Here is a 22,909-nt window from a genome sequence, read left to right as displayed (position 1 = left end):
TGTTTGTACCTTTCTTGCATGATATTTTCCACCTATACAGCTTGGTTGTATGCCTCAAAACACAATCAAGCAAGTGTGTAGACTTAGCAAAATTTTGTATTTGGATTTTCAACCCACACTCAAGGGATGGGCAATCATCTGCTCCTCTATTTCATTCGGATCTTACAAAATTATTGTTGACACCTTTAGATAGCCAATAAAATTGACATGTGTACAAAATAGTCCATCACGTGTCAAGTATTAGGACCTTCATATATGACACATGGCAGAGTCCAAGTAAAGGCTTTTGCTCTAATAATTTAGATTAAATTAGATTAGATAGATGTCATTTTTCTACATATTGAAATCAAGTGCAATACTTAGGGTATATATACTCAATCTCAACTATTAAATTAAATATATTAAAATGAAATAAAAAGTTAAAGTTAAAAAGTTAAAAATGTAAAATAATTTGTGAGAGAAATTGGGTTAATTGCATCTAGGGTATTACACCTGATTTCAATCCATTTTTTACTACCACTAATGTATTATAGGTATTCCTCCATTAAAATAAATAAATAAATACATCACAAGTCAACAACCTTGGTTGTAATTTATCAGTCCCTCATTTTGTTCTAGCTGAAAGTTCCTAGTTGGTCTATATGGTAGGGAAACAATTTCCAAATTTTGTTAAGACAAAACAATCTAATCATGAACTTTTCTTGCTTGTTATCCACACACACACACACACAAAAAAAAAAGAAAAAAAAAAGAAAAAAGAAGAAGCCTTCATCTATTGAAAAAAATGCCTAATTAGTAGAAGTAAAGGCCAAAATAGAGATCTTTTTAGCCCTACAATTGAATGAAAACAAAACCTAAAGGTAGACACAATTGTATAAATTTCTTTAAAATCAAGTCTTTGCTCTCACTCGAATGAGTTTATTAAAGGTGTAGTAACCCAAGACTGATTCGACGATAGTGTTTAGGACACAATTTATTTGTCTGTGGGTTAAGTCTTAATCCTACAGATTAGGCTCGAAACTTCACCTAGCTTCTCTTAACTTCCTAGTGTTTACCAGTGTTTCTGCTCTCTGTCTCTCACTTCCCCAGTTTTTCCAACCCCCAAGCATCTACCCTCTTCCCCTTCTTATAGTCTCTTGTTAGTGAGGTGATCATTATTATTTTCCCATTTCACACGTATACCTATGTTCATCAGAATCCCAAGGGATCTTCATGACTTTAGAGGATTCCCTTGGAACTTGTTCCAGGCACCAAATAGTGTTCGATAGTGGTTCCCTAATGGCATTATCAGTCCTCAGCTACCAATCTCGCTAGGTTTGTGCTTCACCCTAACTTCCTTCGTTCTTGGTCAGTGTTTAGCCAACCACTTAAGACTCCCACAAGTGGTTGTCTCCTCGGCCATAATCCCGACCTCAGGATTGGGCCCAGGGTCAACTCTCTCCCTGTGTACCAAGCTTAACTCGTCTGTTGGGCCTTGGTCTTATGTTGGGTTTTGATCAAGTGGGCAAACATGGGTTGCTTGGGCCCAATTCCCCCCACAATAGCCCCCTCACAATCTTGTTTCCACAAAATAAAGATAGGATCGAGGTTTTCCTGCCCCGTGGTTGAGGCCTTTGCTTTACCCTTTCCAAGAAAAATGACGGTTACACCTCAGGAAGATCAATCATCTACCATATAATGTAATGGACAAGACAGCTTGCTCCTTTCAAATACGTGGCAGAATCTGAAGTATTGGACGGTCCAGATGGCCTGACGCTTCGCTTACCAAGGTGCGTATGAGGCGACATGATGGTACGCATTAATTGTATTTGGGTAGTTATAATTAATGACCCTTGTTTCTATAAATACCTCCCTTAATTCAGGTTTTTTGTTTTCTTTAGTTTCTTCTAAGTTCATAATATTGCCTTCTTCCTGTTCCTGAGCCCTTAATCTCCCTACAAGATCACTCTCCTTTTTAAGAAGTCACTTAGTATGTCTTCTTTCCTTTAACAATCTTCTCGTAACTTAGTTAGATTCAAAAACATGCCTTTTGCTTACCTTTTGAAAACTAGAGCAGACGTAGAATCTTTCAGAGTTAGATACAACATTCCTCATGACGTTGAAATTTCGTATTGTCATGAGGGAGATATAGAGGACCAGAGGCTCCCCCATGTAGTATTTTTCCCTTTAATGTCCATACTTGAGGGCGGGGTTAGGTTCCCAGTGGATCCCTTGTTACTTAGGACCCTTAGTTTTTAAAGCCTTAGCCCCAACCAGTGTTTGCCTAATTTTTATAGGGTAGTCAATTGTGCGGGGCGTCTCAACCGATTGTATGGCCTTAGACTTACCCACCATGATATCAACTTCTTGTATGCCATTCTGGGGGGTCTAAAGCTCGGGCATTATCTTCAGACCCGAAGCATAATGGTTAAGTTGATATCTTGCCTCCCCGACTCCAATAGGAACTCAGCAGGAGAGTATGTAAGGATGAGCAGAAATTGGTTGAATGGTGAGCTAACCTGCCCGACCTCTCCTCGGCAGATAGGTCAGTACTTTTCTTTTCCCCGATTCCTCAACATACATAAATCGTGTCTCCCTCCCCTTTGTTTTATTAGTATGCTCATTGTCATTTACTTCTCATCCATTTTATGTACATGTCCTTTTCTTTTATTACTTTCTTGGCATCTTACTAACTTATACCCCCTCCCGACTACAGTTTCCAAGAAATTTTGGCCAGATATAAATGTAGTGCATGTCCGGGAGCTCAATTTCGTCCTTCGCTAGAAGATATTTGTGCTACGATGGACAGTTAAGAGCTTCTCACTTGATCTTAGGTTGCGTGCCTTCCTACACTAGCTACCAGGATTTGTCGAGCACTTTGACAGTCGGCAACCCGCTATTGTCATACGTGGACGTTCGGCTGCCTGAATTCCTGCCACAAGGGCTCACTTCCAAGGAAGCCAGGCATTTAAATCCCCGACTGGTCAGACACGATTCCCTTGAACCTATATAAGATGGTTTGGGAGATACCGTCTTCAAAGGTTGAGTGGTACAAGTTCCTTTGGCGACCCCCATTTTAGGAGATCTTGCAGAAGAGGGTCCAGTTGCCAAGGAGGTAATTCCTAGCGAGCCCGTTCAACCCAACCCGGCAGAAGAAATGGTCCAAAAGCACTCTATGGCTTTGGACCATTGGTTTCCAACTGTGCAGGCCTTGGGAGGTTAGGTTGTTGCTCAACCTAATCCCTAACAAACTATGCCCCCTACTTCCCAACAGTGGAGGAAGCGGCAAAAGGGTGCCAATGGCGCTGCAATTGGGAACAGTACCCCCCCTGTTACCCACCTCCCCACTCTAGCCTCGAGTCGGGCAACCATTCAAACGACTGGAAAAACCCCCTAGAGATGCAGCCTGTGAGCTAGCCTGTCATAATCAGCTCTCAATCAAATAGATTAATTTTTTTAAAGAACTATTCAATAAACAAGTGATTCCTTTTCTCGCTACCAGTTGATCCCCAGACATATTCCTCTCGTTTCATCAACCAATCTTATTCTTGAATCTCGTTTGTGAGATTGATAAAAATAAATATCTTTATGTATTCCGTATAATTTCTATTCCCTGTTGTCCACTCTTTACAGTATTTTCCGTACTAAAGAAATTAGGAATAAGGAATCTATATCAAAATCAAAGAAAGGTCTAAGGAATAGTGGTATCCATTGTTATTTGCTTTGATCCATTGCTGTCAATAAGATCGGTGAATTGGTTGAAAGGTACGGAAAGAGAGGGATTCGAACCTTCGGTAAACAAAAGCCTACATAGTAGTTCCAATGCTACACCTTCAACCACTCGGCCATCTTTCCTACACAATGATTATGGCCCCAAAACCATGAGGGATCCCTAGGAGAGCCGCCGACTCCAACTACTGTCCATGTACGATCCATACTAGATCTGACCAACTGCCCATCCTACCTCCTCTATGTTCTTGATAGTCCATCTTTGTCTCAGTAGAGTCTTTCAGTGGCATGTTTCGGTCCTCTTTCCCATTACTTAGAAAAAGTGAGCCACCGGTTCAGGTACAAGATACTATCATTATCGCCTGGACAAATAGACATCCAACCCGTAATCACAACGACCCAATTGCAAGAGCGGAGCTCTACCAACTGAGCTATATCCCCTTGTTGCTTTGTTTGGTTCAATAATACCGCTTATCCTAGTGAGTTTTACGGACCCACTGGACCAGAAGCTTCTCAAGCTCAAGCATTTACTTTTCTGGTTAGAGACCAACGCCTTGGGGCTAACGTGGGGTCCGCCCAAGGACATACCGGTTTAGGTAAATATCTAATGCGTTCTCCGACTGGAGAAGTCATTTTTGGGAGAGAAACTATGCGTTTTTGGGATTTGCGTGCTCCCTGGTTAGAACCCCTAAGGGGTCCCAATGGGTTGGACATGAGTAGGCTGAAAAAAGACATACAACCTTGGCAAGAACGGCGTTCCGCGGAATATATGACTCATGCTGCTTTAGGTTCTTTAAATTCCGTGGGTGGTGTAGCTACCGAGATCAATGCAGTCAATTATGTCTCTCCTAGAAGTTGGTTAGCTACCTCTCATTTTGTTCTAAGATTCTTCCTATTCGTAGGTCATTTATGGCATGCAGGAAGGGCTCGTGCAGCTGCAGCAGGATTTGAAAAAGGAATTGATAGTGGCTTCTTCCTCGAGTTCTAGTACCGAATGGGAGTGCTTCTTCCATTTCGAGGATAAGGTCCTGCACTCAGACTCCTATGTCCAGACATAAAGGAGCGACGAAGAAGGGTTGGTATCGGACAATCTCGGGCGGGCTTTACTGTTGCCTGCTGATCTAGAACATTACTTCGATTGCAAAGATGAGGACCTCGTGCTAAAATCAAAGTGGCACACTATAGCGGTTAGCTTTTTATTTGTTCGAATTTATTACTGTTTTGTTGTCTCAGTCCCTTTCGTTTCCTTCGCATACCTCTCAATTTACAAGTGTTACCAATCTGGCTTGAATAATCCCGCTTTGCTTTTATGTTGTCTTAGGCTGCCCAATTGACCCATGTGGTGGAGGGTCGGCTGAAGGAGGCACAGGAAGAGACCGACAAAGAAAAAGCCCTCAAACAGGTAGCTGAAACCAACCAGCAAGAGAAAACTCTAGGGCTAAATGTGATGGAGCGGCGGGTGACTATTATCGAGAAGGCATTGGAGTTGGCCAAGCAAAAAGCCAGTGATCTTCAAGGTAGGCTTGGGGAGACCCAGCTTAAGCTCGTGAAGACAGCTAACATCTTCTCTACTTGAGACAAGGAACTCACCGACCTCAAAGGCGTAGAGAAAGCTCGGAAGCAGACCTACTACAATAAGGGTTTCAGGGATATCGAAAACTCAGCTAGTCCCTTGATCTTCCAAGCCCAAAAATTCAAGTTCATGGAGGGCTGGATGGCTACAGTTAACGCCATCGACCTCCTAGAGGACTCCCCTTTCAAGAGTGCTGACCAAGTCCTGCTGCCCGAGGACCCTGAGGTCAAAACCCAGGATGAAGAGCAGGGCAAGGACAGTAGAGATGAAGTGGAGGGCATGGAGAGTCCAGAGGCTAGGGTGCTATCAAAGCAGATCAATTCCCATGTAGTGGTGTTGGATTATGACAACATAAGAACCACTGCTACCACATCAAATCCGGACGTTGTGTAGCCTGTAGTCACCTCAAACCCTCCGCCCACTAATCCTTCAACTGGCTAGGAAGCACCCACAGCAACTCCCCCGGCTACCGACACCCCCAGCGTCTAGATTTACCATAAATATTTGTATTTTGTTATTATATATGTGTGTGTATATATATATATGGTTGAAATTCTATGTATTTTCTTAAATGGATTGGTACCCACGTACTAAACTCTTTTTCCTTTTCTAAGTTTATTCCAAATTGATGGTTTTAATTTTTTTTTCCTTATTCTATTGTGATTGTATGAGAAGGGTTAATGCCAACAACTTACTTTCATCAAGTTTTTACTCATTTGGTAATGGTATCAATGTTACATTCGTGCTCAAAATCACTTAAGTGTTAACATTGGGTAACACAATAATCCGAACGTTCAATAACAACATCAACTTTTTGATATTAACGTTAAGAACTGCCTAAGTGTTATCATTCGATAGCACAACAAATAATTTCGACATTCGGTAGCAGCATCAACATCTTGATATTAATGCTAAAAAATTACTTAAGTGTTATTGTTTGGTAATGCCACAAATAATTTCAATGTTCATGGTACACCGCTCTCGTGTGTCCTCATTAGTTAGTATTGGAGACGCGCTTTATATTCCCCGATCATCAATAATATGTAGGGACGTTCGGTGATTAAAGGATGAGTTTATGTCATGACCCATACTCTAAATCGAGTAAATTTATCGAAGTTCTTGCATAGTCGGTGACTAGAATCAGGCCAAGGCCATGTTTCTGTCCTTTGAGATATATTAAGGTTTCCACCTGGTTGGTGACCGGAGTCAGGTCGAGACCAGGTTTCTGTCCTTATAAATATGTATTAAGGTTTCCACTTGGTCGGTGACAGGAGTCAAGCCGAGGCCAGGTTTCTGTCCTTAGGGGTATATTAAGGTTTTTGCCTAGTCAGTGACTGGAGTCAGGTCGAGGCTAGGTTTCTATCCTTAGGAATATATTAAGTGAATGCACAGATGCTTCACTGTTTACTTATACTCTACACAAGATCTTTTAACTGAATTTCATCTACCTTCACTGTTCATGTTAGTTTACAAACTCAGTAATGCATCCCACATGCTACATTACATTCATGGGTAGTATTTCTTTAAATTACAGACGTTCTATGGTTGGGGCAGGGGTCTTTCTTCCATATCTTCCAAGTAATAAGCTCCTGCTCCGCCCATAGCTATTACTCGATAAGGTCCTTCCCAATTCAGGGCCAATTGCAAAAAGAGGTCTCCTAACATAAGCTCTCGAGGCCTCACTCTCCTGTTATATCCTTGAGCCAACTTTTGTTGATAGTCAGCAAGCCACACAGATACCACATCTCTTCGTTCTTCTAGGGTATCCAAATTTCCGAACATACACTCATCATTATGGCTTTGTGTAAAGCCTGTAATCCTTAAACATAATGAGCTGATCTTTATCGGTATAACCGCTTCTATATCATAGGTCATGGAGAAGAGTGTCTCACCTACTGACCTTTTAGGAGTTGTTTGGTATGCCCATAGAACGTTCGACAGCTCTTCTACCCAGTTTGCCTTCACCCCCTCCAGTCTCTTCTTCAAACTGTTAACGATTGTCTTATCATCACTTCGGCTTGCCCATTGCTTCGAGGATATGTGAGCGACGAGTACCTGTTGGTTATCCTGAGGCTACCACAATACTCCCAAAAAATCTTGCTATCAAACTGTAGCCCATTATTAGACATCAGTGCTCGAGGAACCCCAAACCTCTTAACGATATTCTTCCAAACAAATTTCTTCACATCCACATCCCTAATATTTGCCAAAGTTTCGGCTTCCACCCATTTGGTAAAATAGTATGTCGCTACCACCACATATCTTCAGTTCCCCAAAACCCGAGAGAATGGCCCGATTATATGTAGCCCCCATTGGGTAAAAGGCTAAGGACTGACGATCGGGTTGAGATTTCCCCCTAGCTGGTGCAAATAGGTGCATCTCTCTGGCACTGATCACATCTTTTAACGTAATTAGTTGCTTCTCATTGCATATTTGGCCACCAGAATCCCTGAGTCATAGCTTGGTGTGCGAGTGACCTACCCCCTGAATGGCCACCACATATTCCCTCGTGAAGCTCAACTAACAACTCGGTAGTTTTGTTGGGATAAAGACACATCAAGTAAGGTCCTCCAAATGAACACCAGTACAACCTTCTATCTTCGGACAGCCAAACTTGAGCCGATGTTCTCCGTACCTTCTTAGCTTCTTTGATATCATTCAGCAAGGTCCCATTGGACAAAAAGGTTATGTATGGATCCAACCAACTTGGCTCTAGTTTTGACGTAGCTGCTACCAATGTCTGCTATTCAATGCTCAGTTCCTCTAACAACTCTACAGTAATCATTCGGGGTATGCAGTCATTTAAAGAGGATGCCAATGTAGCCAGAGAATCGGCATGACTATTCTGACTTCTTGGCACTCTAACCACACTATTTTTTTGGAGATCTACTCGTAGATTCCTAAATAGTTTTAAATATTGTGACATACGGTGATCCCTTGCCGCGAAGCTTCCCTCTATTTGACTTACTACCAATCTTGAATCAGAGAACATCTTCACTTCTTTCGCTCCAAGTTTCTTTGCTGCCCAAAGCCCCGCGATGAAGGCCTCATACTCTACTTCGTTGTTTGAGGCTCGGAAGCCCAGTCTAAGCAATTTCTACAACTTTACACCTTTGGGTGATACTAATACTATCTCGACCCCTGACCCCCGACCCCTTTGCATTAGATGCTTCATCCACGAACACTTTCCATTGTCCAACTTGAATGTGACATACTCCTACCGAGCCCTGGAGAGGAGGGGTAAACTCAGCCACAAAGTCTGCAAGCACCTGTCCCTTAATGGAATTCCTCGGTTTGTAGCACACATCAAACGTCCCTAGTCTCGTCCCCCACTTTGCTATCCTCCTTGTAAAATCCGATCTTCTTAACAATGACTGCAAAGGGTACTCAGTTAACACTCATACTGTGTGAGTTTGGAAGTAATGTGGTAATTTCCTTATGGCATGTACTAGGGCCAGGGCCATTTTCTCCAATAGTAAATACCAAGTCTCTGCATCCACCAAAGTTTTGCTAAGGTAATACATAGGCCTTTGAATCCCCTTATGCTGCCTTATCAACATCGAACTAATGGCGTGGTCGGAGACTGCTAAGTACATGTACAAATCCTCCTCCGGCTCAAGTCGTGATAAAACGGGTAGGCTGGCAAGATAGGACATTAAGTCTTTGAATGCCAAATCATACTTTTCTATCCAATGAAAACCTTTCCACTTCTTTAACAACTGATAAAACGGTCGGCATCTGTCTGCCGATCTTGACATAAACCTATTCAGTGTAGCAATCATGCCAATGAACTTTTGCACTTTTTTAGGATTGCTAGGCAGGTGTAATTGTTGGATGGCCATTATCTGGTCAAGGTTCACCTCTATGCCATGCGTGGAGATCATGTACCCTAATAACTTACCTGATCCTACCCTGAAGGCACATTTCTTTGCATTAAGGCGTAACTTGTGCTGCCTTAAAATATCAAAGACATTCACCAAGTCATGGGCATGCCCCACTTTCTCCCTCATCTTTACCACCATATCATCAATATAGACCTCTATTGTTCTGCCGATCAGTTCCTTGAACATGTGTGTAACCATCCGTTGGTACGTAACCCCCGCATTCTTCAATCCAAACGGCATCATTATGTAATGATAATTCCCCTCGAGCATTATGAAAGAAGTCTTTCTCCTGATCCTCGGAAGCCAACACTATCTGTTGGTAACCTTGAAAGGCATCCAGAAAGCTCATCCGTTGGTGCCCGACCATAGTGTCCACCAACTGATCTATCTCTGGCACTAGAAAAAGGTCCTTCGGGCACGCTCGATTAAGGTCGTTGAAATTGACACAAATTCCCCATTTTCCATTTTTCTTCTTAACAACCACTGTGTTAGCTAGCCATTCAGGAAAAAAACACCTCCCTTGTGGCCCCAAACCGTTTTAACATTTCTACCTCCTCCTTTACTGCCTCCGCGTGAGGTTTTGTAGACCTCCTTGATTTTTGTTTCTTCGGTGGGATTTGGGGATCTAGGTTCAACTTTTACATAATAAAATTCGGGTCAACCCTGGGCACTTTGTATGGACTCTAGGCAAACATGTCCATATTCTGTATCAACGACAACAAAATCTCTACTCAATCTACAATAGGCAAACTTTTCCTAATCCGGAACCATCTATTGGTATATGGCAAGATTGGTATTTGAACCAACTCTTAGGCATTGTCAACCCCCGCCGATCCCTCGATCATCGGTAATTGCTATAATGGCTCCCGATCAACTTGCTATAATTGCTATAATGTAGGCATGAATCATTGTTTATATATATATATATATATATATATATATAAATAATAATAACCTTTTTTGCATTGAATTTTTAGAAAATAAACTGAGAGTAATGTTTTGTATGACTATTGGAAAACCTAATTTGGAGCCGTGATTTAGAATTGATTTTTAAAAACATCATTGTTTATGTAAATGAAAAAGTTTTTTTTAGACCCCCCAAACACTTATACAGGGGACTAATTCATGATTGAGATTAGGTGCAAATGCAATAACTACAATATTGTACATGATGCAATTCCTATGGAGGGTTGAGATTGATAGTTGCAAAAAGCAACTTTCAATCTCAACCATTAATTAAAAAAGTTTAGAAAAAAATTGAAGTAAAGTAAAAAGTAAAACTTAAAAATGTAAAAAGTAATTTTTTTTTCTTTTTTTGTGAAATATAGTAGGGTGAACTGCACTTGATGCAATACCCTAGGTATTGCACCGGATCCTAATTCATTAATTCAACAAATAGAATGTTTCAAACACATAATCCAACACACAATTCAAACTCAATAATTAATCACCATATATATTACCTAAAGCAGGATTAATGAAAGCACTAAAAGGGACCCAAATTTTAGTAATGAAGTGGAGAATCAATCAAGAATTTCTTCAATGAAAATTACTCATTCGCTAAAAGTTGAACAATTACGTATAATCTATTGACAAATAGCATTTGCGACCTAGAGCTTTTGAACTTAGCAATTGTGACCCACCATTGGAGAATTAATTATGTGGTTTCAAAAATAGCTTACGGGGGTGTTTGTTTGGAGATAAAATAAGGTGGATAGAAAACTTTGGAGAGAAAATAGGAAGGGAAACTTTTTTATAGTGTGTTTGGTTGAGTGGGAGAAAAGGAAAATAAATAGTGGGACTCATGTGTTTTCTCCCTAGACTCACTAAAAGGTTTTCCCTCCAAAATTGGGAAAAAATTGAAAGGAGAAATTGAACATCAATTTTGGACGAAAATACCCATGTGTAGTTGCACATGGCTTGTATGTTGCTCTTATGTACTTTTTTTTTCTTCCTCCTATTGGATGTTGCTTCTTCTACTTCTTCCTCCTTCTTTTTTTTTTTTTTTTTTTTTTTACTTGGTCAGCTTGTCCAGTGCTTATATTCTTTTCTTTTCTTTTTCTTTTGCTTTTGCTTTCTTTTATTTTATTTATTTATTTATTTTTTTGTTTGGAAGTGATTTTTTTTTTTTTTGGACATAATTCTTATTTTAAATAAATTTAGGTGATTGGTTTTTTTTTTTTTTTTATCTCTTTTTTGGTTTTAATTGGGCATCATTTTTTAATAATGGTATATGCGTAAATTTCTACAAACTCACTTTTTACATTTTTCCACTTTTCCACTCCTAACCGAACAAAAATGAGGAAAATTAAAATATTTTCTATCCTTCCACTTTTCCATCGTCTCACTATTTTCTATCCTCTTTTTTTTCCACCCCTCCAACCAAACGAACCCTAAAACTCAAGATGAAGTAATTACACAATTAGTTTTTGTTTAGGACCAATACACAAAAAGGGATTATAAATTTTTGCTTAGGAGAAAAATTTTCAAATCTACTTTGTGGTTACTCTCTCTCTCTTTAGAGCAATCACTCTTCTAGTAGAATTCAAATTCAGATTTCAACAATCTTGCTCGAGTGAGAGTGGAGCAAGTGTCGTTTAAACTTTCTGCCTATTTTAATTTTTCACTTGAGTGAGTTCAATTTTCACTCGATTGAAATTCCTTGGTATTCAGATTCTTAAGCAGCTCTTAACACCACATATGTTAACACAACCTAAACTAATTACAATAGATTTGAACCCTTTGTAACCCTATGTTAGTCGACTAGAATTAGCCAACATCTAAACCATAATAATCAATCTCCCCCTTTTATAATTCTATGACAAAACATCACATAATTACAAGAGTCAAACACAATTACAACACTTAATGTTACAAGTAAATATTATAAACCACAAACGAAACTAATTAAAGAAGCAAGTCACTGTCCATTTAGATATTTTCTTTTTGCTAGCAGCAAGCAAAAGGGAAAATTGCCACCAATGCGTGTATTACCCGAATATTGAATTTGAACCAACCTAAGAAAGTAACGAGTATTACAAAAGAATAGGTATACAATTTTTTTTTTTCGATTTTCAATGGGTATACAAGATTTTAGTCATAACATACAAAGTGACAAAAACTTGGTATATAAATTGTGGTAATTTTTGAGTGGTAAAATATTGCAGATTGTAAATATAGTTGCATTGGCTTATATATATGCATGTACTGGATTATTTTGGAGTGTTAGGAAGGAAGCAAGTGCATACTCATTGTGAGATAGATAACCACACACTTTGGAGGTTAGCTACTGTATCATTGCATTTTCTTTTATATAATCCATAATTTCACTCTTTATTATTTATCTATCTCTACGTTTTCTTATTATAAAGCATAAAAACAAAAAGCCTCTAATGGAGCTTTATTATGTTGAAATGTTTGTTCTTCTTGTCGACTCATTGATGCAAACTGAAGGTATTACTTTATCTTCATAAGTAATATGATGTTGTTGGAAAATATAGCTATGAAAAACAAGTATTGGTTCAATAATATAAATCCTAAAAACTAGCAATGATAAAAAATAAATAAATAGAGTTAGAAAGATCTCACAAACTATAGAATCACACAAATTGCATTGTCCTTAAAGGTTGATTTATGCCACTTGGAATAGAATTCGGTACGAATGGCTCTCTTCAGAAATGGGCCTAGGTGGGGCCCAAAGGAGCCCAACCCCCTAACTAGCAATTGTCCAACCCAAAAACTTAACAAAAACAATAAAAACATTTACAATAGTGATTGTATTTTAGCAACCAAAAAAAAAAAAAAAACCATTTTACCATCAAAAAATCATGTGTTATTGGAGAAACCAAAGCTATTTTTTTTTGCAACTACAATAAAATGGTATTTATCAAGTTGTTAAAAATAAAATACAATATTTTATTAAGATTATCTCTTTACCTTCAATAATAAATAAATAAATAAAACTCAAATTCTCTCTCTTCATTTATTATTTTAATAAGTTGTTTATATTATTTTTAAAAAAGTGGTAAAAAAAAATTAGAACATTTGATGTTGAATGTATTGTAAAATAGGTGGTAAAATAGATAAATTAGTTTTTTCAGGTGTTAAAAGGTAACTTTTTTAGCACCACTCCTATGAATACTCTAATTTAAAAAAAAAAAAAAAAAAATCCTAGCCAGCCTAGTATTAACAAAAAAAAAAACATTTTTTTGTTTTTGTTTTTGTTGGTAGATGATTGCATCTTAATGCATTAAAAAACAATGATTTTGTGTATTTATAATTTATTAATACTATATGAATGCCTATTTGGAGGTTTTTTTTTTTTTTTTTCCTTATACTCTTGCCCCTTCTAGCTTGAAAACCCCGATCCGTCCCTGGCTCTCTTGGCCGAACAACCCCCTCGGATTAAACTATAATAATTTCTTCAAGTTCGATGCACACCCAAACAAGAAGAACCAATAACAACCTTATTTGTCTTTCCTTAAAACCAAAAAATTAAGCTGATATTTATGTGGAGATGAGTAAAAAAAAAAAAATAGAGCAGAACAGAGGGAGAGGGCGACTGTGTGGAGTTGAAAAAACTAAAGAGAAAAGAGTAAAAACAAGGGTTTTATAGCAAAGAAGTAGAGGGCTTATGGGTTGCTCCAACAGTCACTATGCATGCCCAACACAGCACATTAAACGCTTCTAATGGGTTGCTTAGTTAATGCCTAACAGGTGTTGGGCTGACTAGGAAAGAAAGGGAAAAAAGATAAAGCCCAACAAAGATATGAACAAAGCCAAGCCCAAGCCTACGACCAACACCTAACCCATTATTTTCAAGTTATCATGTAAAATGTGCAAAGGTTTATAAACATATAATGTGATACCCCAATTTGATTGATTGTGTGATGTGTGTGGGTGTGTAATGAGTCTCACATCAGGTATTTACTGGGTTGAACTGGGCTTTATTAACAATTACAAGGAGCCTTAATTGTGACTAGTTCTTTTGAGGTATAGCGCAGATATGGTTAGCGCAGATATGGCTAGCGCTTTTCTTTAGGTCATTACATATGGTATCAGAGCCAGCTCGGTAATCCCGTGTGGGCTCAGAGACAGTGCCCCACAAAGTGGGCCCTAACGAGGACGTTAGGGATTTAAGTGGGGAAGATTGTGATACCCTAATTTGATTGATTGTGTGATGTGTATGGGTATGTAATGAGTCCCACATCAGGTATTTACTGGGTTGAACTGAGCTTTATTAACAACTATAAGGAGCCTTAATTGTGACTAGTCCTTTTGAGGTATAGTACAGATGTGACTAGCGCTTTTCCTTGGGTCGTTACATATGGTATCAGAGCTGGCCTGGTAACCCCATGTGGGCTTGGAGACACTACCCACAAAGTGAGCCCTAACGAGGATGTTAGGGATTTAAGTGGGGGAGATTGTGATGCCCCAATTTGATTGATTGTGTGTGGGTGTGTGATGAGTCCCACATCGGGTATTTACTGGATAGATCTGGACTTTATTAATAACTATAAGGATCCTCAATTGTGACTAGTCCTTTTGAGGTATAGCGCAGATGTGGCTAGCGCTTTTCCTTGGGTCGTTACATATCCCAATTTAATTGATTGATTGTGTGATATGTGTGGGTGTGTGATGAGTCACACATCGGGTATTTGCTGAGTAAATCTGGGCTTTATTAACAACTGCAAGGAGCTTCAATTGTGACTAGTCCTTTTGAGGTATAGCGCAGATGTGACTAGCGCTTTTCCTTGGGTTGTTACTTATGATATCAGAGCTAGCCCGGTAATCCTATGTGGGCTCACAGACACTACCCCACAAAGTGGGCCCTAACGAGGACGTTTGGGATTTAAGTGGGGGAGATTATGATGCCCTAATTTGATTGATTGTGTGATGTGTGTGGGTGTGTGATGAGTCCCACATCGGGTATTTATTGGGTAGATCTGGGCTTTATTAACAACTACAAGGAGTCTCAATTGTGACTAGTCCTTTTGAGGTATAGCGCAGATGTGGCTAGCGCTTTTCCTTGGGTTGTTACACATAACAAGGTTCACTCCACACAAAGCAAAGGCTTATTAGTGTTTAAAACACACCCACTCCAACAGATGTTTCTCTTGTTAAATTTATAACATCAACCTATTCTTATTTTCCAATATTATTTTGATTTCAATATGAAATAGAAGATCTAAATTACATGTACATAATATTTGATATTTGATTATATTTTTGAGTAATCTTTTTTTATTCTTTTAGAATTCTTAATACCTTCAAAGTGGTCAAGAGGAAGATAAATAAAGAGGGTGGTGCAGATGGAGGTAGAGTCATGATCCCTGATCTTATGCTAATGGAGGTTGAGATTGTTCTTCAAACTTTGGTACTGCCATCTTATTTATTTATTTATTTATTTGGAATTATGGAGAGTCGATCAGTTAATAGTTGAGATTGTTGCTTTTAGTTAATAGTTGAAGTCGGTAAAGTGAGAGAAATGACTTTTGAAATTTTAGAATTAAGTGATTGATGAAGCTTGCATGTATTCTTTTTCAACATAGTTCATTAAGGACCACAATATTTGTCATAATTTTTGTAACAACTTGGTTGATTGTGAATGACATAAGAGCATTTTTACATAAATTTATCACTTTTTTTCATCACTAGCTCACAATTAATTACATCAAATTTGTGTCACAAAGGATATGTCACTAGACTTCTCTTTTGAAATGAGTGTTGTCAATTTTTTTGTTTTGAACAATTTGTAGTATTTGTTGAATGGTTTTCTTTAAGTTTTGATTATGTACTAGATCTATAATTTTTTTTCTTATTGTGGATTTCCTTTGATTGGGGTAGGTTACTCTCATAGTAGTTTTTTCTCCGAAGACTCCATTAGTTTTCCAATTAAAAAAATAAAGGTTATTGTGTTGATTTACCAATTCACCCTTATACATGCGGGCCGTTTAGAAATGCGGTTTTTAGAAGGTTAGAGTTAGAGTAATCCAGCCCGACTTTGAAAGCCCCGTGTGTTCTAGGCTCTAAGAATTTTGGAATTTTTATTTTTTAAGGTCATTTTTTTGGAGTATTCTACAACCCTTCACAAAACAAAGCCCAAATTATTTATGGGCCTATTATCTCTACTCATATCATTTTTTCTATTTATACTATTATTTAAGGGGTTTTTCTGTTTGGATTCTTCAATTTTGATACCTAAACTACCCTCATCATACCCTCTTCTAAGTTTTCAACTAATGGGAATAAATATGTAAATTAAAACTCTTATAAATTAAAACTCTTATACTTTAAAATCCACAAACTCCTCCACATGACATGAGATCTCCAGCTACGCCCCAGATGCTTATTGTGTTGATTTACCAATTCACCCTTATACATGCGAGCCGTTTAGAAATGCGGTTTTTAAAAAGTTGGATAATTTGGGTCCTTGAGAGTAAATCCAGCCCGACTTTGAAAGCCCCGTGTGTTCTAGGCTCTAAGAATTTCGGAATTTTTATTTTTTAAGGTCATTTTTTTGGAGTATTCTACAACCCTTCACAAAACAAAGCCCAAATTATTTATGGGCCTATTATCTCTAATCATATCATTTTTTCTATTTATACTATTATTTAAGGGGTTTTTCTGTTTAGATTTCTCAATTTTGATACCTAAACTACTTTCATCATACTCACTTCTAAGTTTTCAACTAACGGGGATAAATATGTAAATTAAAACTCTTATACTTTAAAACCCACAAACTCACCAATTTCTCTCATTCTTCTTCAGGTTGAAGACATTCAGTTTAGCTTTCAGATTTGGTTTCTAAACAATTTAAACAAACATTGTCAAAGGCTTCAACGGCTTTTCAGGTTCTATTTTTTGCAAGCTTCTCTTTCTTTTCTTTTCTTTTGTTTATAATTGACTTTCTTTGAGTTCTTTCCTGACATAGCTGTCAAGTATTCATAGTTTGAGGAGTGCTTACTTTTGGGTGAATGTGATTAGGGATTGAAGGGTGTTTGACAGTTGCTTATTATTTGTGGCTGACTTAGAAATTTAAAAAATGAGGGTTTATGCTTAAATTGGCTACTTGAGAAAGGATATTGGTAAGGACTATTTCTTTTTGTTATGGCCTGCAATCAAACACAAACTCTTTTTTGGTTTTTTTTATTCAAAATATACTCTACTAGAAACACCAGAATTGCTATCTGTAGAACTCAACATCTTGGTTGTATCCTAGGAACAAATTTGCAATAATCATTTAGCAACAATAGTGTGGGGGGCAAATATTGTATAAGAAAAATGATATTGTGCCTCCAAGTTATCTATTTTTTATTTGTCTTTTGTATTAACCTTGTTCTTCTATTATTACTTTGTGTAATATCCCCAACATGTGTTATCACTGCTTGTTGTCAAAGAAGCTGTTTGCACCTTTCATTTTGGTCATTTAGTTCAGGACATATAGTATCTTGCCTCTTGTTTCTCAAAGATACACTATTCCCATGTTCTCAGGCATTGTAACATTGTAACTCATGCTTTAGCAAGAAGAGCAAACTCTATTTTCCATTATCAAGTCTAGATGGAAGATGTACCACTAAATATTACCTCTATATTAGAGGCCGGCTTTATTGGCCTAGCTTATTGAAATGCAAAGTCTTGTTTCTCAAAAAAAAAAAAAAATGTGAAAAATGAAATAATAAAAAAACAATATATATGCAGAGGGCAATATTGTCAAAAAATATAATAAAAAAAAATTTTGGTACCACCTCCCATTCTCCCTCCATTCCAACTTCCTCACCAAACTGGTCAACAGTAAATCATAAAGACAAGTAACCGATTTCCCAACTTGTGTTTCTAAAAATTTTCTAATAATCCCATAATTAATTATATAAAACTTTCCTAAGGCTATGATTACATGTTAAAAATACTTCCGTTTATTTATATATTACTATTAAAAAAAATTAATAAATCTTTGTTCCATTCTTTCTTACATAAATCTTTGTTCCATTTATATATTACTACTATCTTTCTTTCAGTTTCAGAATTCTCAGACAACCTCAGCAAAAATTCACGTGATTTTTGCTCTTTCCAATTTTGCCCTTCAAATCCTGAGCATATTCCCAACCAATCCAATTCTCCCAAGCTCTAAACTTTTTTTTTTTTTAAATAATAATTCAGCAGTAGTCATTACCCTTTTAATTTTAATTTTAAGGAGTAAATAGTCAAAATGTTGTCTAAAATACCGTTCATAAATGAATTTTAACGAAAAGTGACATTTAGTTGATTTGAAAGTTTTAACAATTGGTGGGACATTTTTCTATTTCTTTCAGATTGAACTAGTACAAGCTCAATTCCAAAGAGCCAAGTGAAGAATTGACACACTTGATTTACAACTGGACATTGATTTAGCCACAGCACAGAAAGAAAAAGAACCCGGTCCAGCAGTACTTCAAAGACTTTCTGAAAAGCTGCACCTCAAGACTATCAATGATATAAAGAAAGAGTCACTTGCGTTCCATGAAATGGTTATCTCAAGCAATGGAGATCCAGGGGACTGCTTTGAAAAAATGTCATCCCTCTTTAAGAAGATTAAGGACTGGGTTCTGACTGAAAATCCTCAAGTGGAGACCTCTGAGGGTGAAAAGGGCTTGATTAAGCACAGATCTCCTGTTATCCCAGATGATTTCAGATGTCCAATATGTCTTGAATTGATGAAAGATCCTGTGATTGTCTCTACTAGACAGGTATAAACTGGCAGCTGCCTTCACAGTTTTTAAGTTTACAGCAGTTTATTTGTATCGGACTATCAGTAGTCATTACTAGAGAAATATTTACCTTTTTTTTGGCAGACTTATGAAAGGTCTTGCATTCAAAAATGGCTTGATGCAGGACATAAAACCTGTCCTAAGACACAGCAGAGACTGTTGCACACAGCCCTAACTCCTAACTATGTTTTGAAGAGTCTGATTGCTTTATGGTGTGAAAGCAATGGTGTCAAGCTTCCAAAAAAGCAAGGGAATTGTAGAAGCAAGAAATCAGGAGGAGGCAGTGTTTCAGACTGTGATTGTGCTGCTATTGATGCCTTATTGGAAAAACTAGCAAATGGGAATACAGAACAGCAAAGAGCAGCTGCTGGTGAGCTCAGGTTGCTTGCTAAGAGGAATGCAGATAATAGAGTATGCACTGCTGAGGCAGGAGCCATACCACTTCTTGTAGAACTATTGTCTTCTCCAGATCCCCGGACACAGGAACATGCTGTTACAGCACTCCTCAACCTTTTCATCAATGAGAGTAACAAGGGAACTATTGTGAATGCAGGAGCAATACCTGATATAGTAGAAGTATTGAAAAATGGCAGCATGGAAGCTAGAGAAAATGCTGCTGCCACTCTTTTCAGCTTATCTGTAATAGATGAGAACAAGGTGGCAATAGGAGCAGCCGGGGCTATCCCAGCTCTTATAACATTGCTTTGTGAGGGGACTCCAAGGGGGAAAAAGGGTGCTGCCACGGCTATTTTCAATCTTTCGATCTATCAGGGAAACAAGGCAAGGGCTGTAAAGGCTGGTATCGTGACCCCATTGATGAGATTGTTGAAGGATGCTGGAGGTGGGATGGTGGATGAAGCACTTGCAATTCTGGCCATTCTTGCCAGCCATCTGGAAGGGAAGACCGCAATTGGTCAAGCAGAGCCAATTCCAGTAGTAGTGGAGGTTATAAGAACTGGTTCCCCACGCAACCGGGAGAATTCTGCAGCAGTATTGTGGTCATTATGCACAGGTGATTTTGAACAGTTGAAACTATCAAAGGAGCTTGGTGCAGAGGAGGCATTGAAGGAATTGTCAGAGAATGGCACGGACAGAGCGAAGAGAAAAGCTGGAAATATTTCAGAGCTCCTCAACCAAATTGAAGTGGGTGCTACTGTTAATACATAAAATTCTAGCTGTATTTTAGGAGTTTGTTGGAGCCATCTTTTGCATGAAGAAAGTTTAATTCCTAGATATGTTTCAGAAAGCTGTGCAGGAAATCTAGTTATATAAGAATTTATGCGTGAAGAAAGCTCAATTTAGCGTTTCAGTTGGTGTTTATCTACAAAGAAATATGCTTAAGGATGGCATGTATCGGTTATATGGGAATGAAAAGCAGGAAAGATTGTCGACTGGAACACTTATAAATCTGACCAGCATGTTCAAGACCCAGCCTTTTGCAACAAAGGGCAGCATGGCATGAAAGTTTTCACAGAACTTTCATAGCATGCGGGTGGTCAAGTGTACATTTTTAACTCTACCTATATGCTTCATCAATTTTCTGTTGTTGTATATGGTGTTGTAGAAAGAGTTACGTCTCATATTCGTTTATTCATAATGACCAAATAAAATGTTACTTTATGGTAGCAGTGTCTGTGTTTATTACGGTGAGAAAATACTAGAAAAGCTAAATTTTCTGTTGCAACTTGCAAGTTTTACTTTGTTGTGGGTTATGGTGACGCCAGAACACTAAATTCTTTTTTCCATCTCTTTTTTTGGGGGGGTACATCATTAGTACTGCTATAATATCTCTAAAATTTCAATACTCAAAAATCCAAGAAAATTATTTTGAACATGTTACAAACCTAGACCAAGAAGCTGACTACAAATACCAAATAATTTTTCCATTGCCTTCACACTAGAGTGAGTTTCAAATTTGGTTTTTATTTTCAAGAATTTTTTTATTTTTTTATTTTTTATAATCACTTAGACTCCATCTGGTATTGATGTTATTGTTTATTTATTTAAAATGAATTTCAATCAAATTTGTAAACTGGATACATCAAGAGAAATTGCACTAGAAATGGAACTAGGACAATCTTCAATCCAAGCTACATAATTTAAAACATTCTTAAGAGTGTTTTTGCAGGTAAGTGACAGGCATGTTATCATTCCTTTTGAGACCTGTTTTACAAACCTCCTACACCAACCTCCCTTTGTTGCTTGAAAATAACTTCGTCCACTTCCATCTTATATAACTTCCATCAGGTGGTTTGCATTTTGTATCCTCCCCAGTGCAAGTTGGTTGCGTGATGGCCTGGTCATAGTGAAACCCTGCAAGGATGTTCGAAGCTCTCTTCACCACTTCTAAGTTTGACAGCTTCTTGCGCTCATGTCTAACTTCATTCCATCTAGTAGTTTAATGGAATTCATTTTCACTGGATTTAACTCAACAGGTAAAAGTCTTTCACCTATACCAAATATATATATATATATATATATAGCATCCTCCAAAGCCTCTGTTGCAAAAGATGATAATCCCTATTATCCCTATGATCAGACTTTGGTTGAGCATGACTCAATTACTACTCCAGACTTAGCTGAAGACTAATTTCTTGCTTCAGCTCTATAATTACAAAAGATGATACTATCAGTACATACTAACAAAATTGCTGAAGTCACTACTTACATCACTATTGTCTGCATATACCAACAAAATTGTTGAAACTATTGCTTACATCACTATTGTCAGCACATACTAACAAAGCTGTTGAAAACCTGCTGAATAGTAAAATAATCAAATTTACTATTCACTATTCAAATAATGCTTAATTTTGCCTACAAAAAGGCTGCTTCTCTTCAATTGTAATCGGAACTTAATTTTTAGCTTTCATACAAATATCTAATCTTGTAAGCTTTCTTTCCTACTTGGAAAAACCTGTTTCTACCTCTATTTCCTGTAGGCTATAAGTATTTGTTTTGACAATATTTTTTTTAAGGAGAAATTTTTTGACAATTTTTTTTATTTTTTTATTTTGTTTATGCTTAAGTATTGACTTATTTACTTTATTTTTTTTAATATTACTTTAATATTTACTTGACTTGACTTTATTATTTACTTTACTTATATATAATATATTTACTTAGTTTTCTTCATTAATATATATATACACACACACATTAATTTCTTGCCTTGATCATAATCATAAAAAACAATTATAAAGAAAATGGGACATCATAGATTCAAATTGAGCAATTCTTGGACCACAACTTTTCTCACAATTTTTGCCACAACTTGCTCACATGGCAAGTTGTAAGCGGTAAAGTAAAAGTGATGGATCCATAACTCCAGACTTATCAAATGAGTAAGTTGTGGCAAAAGTTGTGGTCCTAACATTTTTTACTCAAATTTTATTATATGAATATAAAAAAAGAAGAAGAATTCCTCTATTAAAAAAAAAACACAAATAATAAGAATCTACCTCATAGAAACCTCATCATATTTGTTTTAGCAAGACATCTTCAAGCCGAAAACATTTATGTTAAAATAATCCTTTATGTAATTTTGATGTGCTGACTGGGGCAATCTCTTTGATTAGCCTTAATTGAATATATATATATATATATATATATATTGACAATAAATAGTTTTGGTAAGTTTATAAAATGGTAACAAAAATTAATTTTAGCACTCTACACCAATTGCACGTTTAGGGATGTAAACAATCCGGTTCAGTCGATCTTTTGCAATTTTTAGGACCGGACTGGTATATTACAACCCTTGACTAAACCTAACCTATAGGCCACTGGTCCCAACCGGTTTGGGTCTAATAGGTCCTAGTCAGTTTGGTCCAAATTTGGGTCTTGGGCTTGCACTGATGATGGGCTATTGGCAAATAATTTTGGGTTTTTTTTTTTCTAATTGATTCAAAAATGCTACGTTCAACCTTTAGGCTGTTCTACCATTGCATTCTCTAATTTTCGGCAACTTTACTTTACTCCCCCTTAATCCAAACTAA

The 22,909-nt window shown here is 37.4% G+C and overlaps 1 pseudogene; it reads left to right on the top strand.

The window, feature by feature from the left end:
* Nucleotides 1-10,024: 10,024 nt before the first annotated feature.
* On the top strand, nucleotides 10,025-20,595 carry LOC115957085 (annotated as a pseudogene).
* Nucleotides 20,596-22,909: the final 2,314 nt, after the last annotated feature.

This window comes from Quercus lobata, chromosome 8 (genome assembly GCF_001633185.2).
Source record: "Quercus lobata isolate SW786 chromosome 8, ValleyOak3.0 Primary Assembly, whole genome shotgun sequence".
Taxonomy (NCBI): Eukaryota; Viridiplantae; Streptophyta; class Magnoliopsida; order Fagales; family Fagaceae; genus Quercus; species Quercus lobata.
The sequence above is the reverse complement of the archived record's forward strand: the minus strand, read 5'-3'. Positions and strand labels throughout refer to the sequence as shown.